Raw genomic sequence first — 1,690 nt, 5'->3', positions numbered from 1 at the left:
AAGTGTGTGTGTGTGTGTGTGTGTGTGTGTGTGTGTGTGTAAATGTGTGCGGTTGTAGCGTATGTGTGTCTCAGTGTGTTTGGATGTGTGTCTGTAGTAATAAAGTACAGAGTGTGTTCTGTTTTGTTTTAGTTATACAACAGTTTTTGTGGTTTGTAATTTTTTTCCTTCAAAATATGATTACATGTATTTTGTTTTTGCGATAGTTAACTCGGCAGGGTGCCTGACTGCCTGGCAGGCCTTTCTGCTAAGCCATTTTGACCTTCATGTGGAAATTTGCCAGTTTTAAGACATTTTAGTTAAACGAAATTTAGAAAAAGAGTGCAAGTTTAAAACTCACTGAAACATCCGCCGTGTTTTCGTCAGAATCGTTCGTTTTGCCACTCCCAAAGCATTTCTTGTTTGGTGCTGCGTGGTGCAAAGCCTTCTTCTTGCCAACATTGTGAACAGAGCCAGGGGCCCACCCTGTTCAATACAACTAATTAATGCCACGTCTGTCTGTTTGATTGGATTGGTTTACACATACCACCATTAGATCTAGATAGATAGAAATCACGCACCGGATGTGATTTTTATGTATTTATTCAAGAAACTGCGGAGTTGGCAGCTTGGAATTGATTTTTAACGCCGAGCTCGGAAGAGATTGACGTGGAATTGATTTTCATTTTTTTTAAACATACCAAACTGATTTTGAAAATAGATAGAAGGTAGAAAAGCTAGACTTCTAGGTTTAGTTAGTGAATATATTAAAAGGAACTGTTGTGTTCAATTGAATGATGATGGAGATGATGATATTTATGATGGCAGATAATTTAGTGTAGATATATTTTATGGTCGCTAAAAAAATTTACCTCGTCAACACTGATGATTATGATGATAATTGATAATGATTTTGTCATCATCATCATCATCATCATCATCATCATCATCATCATCATCATCATCATCATCATCATCACCACCACCACCATCATCTTCACCTCCACCAACATCATCATCATCGTCATCGTCTTCCCTACCTGGGTGGCGTCGGTAGTCTAGTGATTAGACGTCGAGCCTCAGCACGGTCCAACGTTGTGTCCTTGGGAAAGTCACTTTACTTACATTTCCCATTTGGCTCGGACGTTTCGGAGCTGGACGTTAAAAATATTAAAATCAGAGGTACCGCCTCTGTAATATCCTAATAGTGTTGACAGGGGCGTTAAATCTGTACCGGGAGCTCTCGTGGCCTAGAAGTTAATTAAGGTGTTTGCCTTTCATTGAATAGGTCCCGGGTTTGAGCCCGGATAGCAACGGGAATTGTTCTTCTCTAAATTGTCTCCTTTCACCTCTTTTCCTGTTCTCCAGCAATGTTCTGTCGTCTGCTTTCGTCTCCACTTTCTGCCTCCATCCACTCACGTCCTTGCTTTAGGGAGTAGGCTTCGGCCGCCACCCGCGCAAAATTCAAAATTTCCCACCTACTGAAAATGTTTTGTGTGTCCCGCGCCCTCATAATATGACCTTATGCAGTTACGAGCGCCGTAAAACACTTACCCCCCCCAAAAAAAAAGAAAAGAAAAGATTAAAAAATTGATACCATTTCACCTTTTTTTCCTCCCCGACAGGACAATCGCAGCATCACGGCAATGACCCTGGGCCGTATCTCCTCCTACTACTACCTGAAACATCACAACCTCCACCACCATCATCT

Source organism: Aplysia californica, unplaced genomic scaffold (genome assembly GCF_000002075.1).
Source record: "Aplysia californica isolate F4 #8 unplaced genomic scaffold, AplCal3.0 scaffold00305, whole genome shotgun sequence".
NCBI classification, from domain to species: domain Eukaryota; kingdom Metazoa; phylum Mollusca; class Gastropoda; order Aplysiida; family Aplysiidae; genus Aplysia; species Aplysia californica.
Note: the sequence above shows the minus strand (reverse complement) of the source record.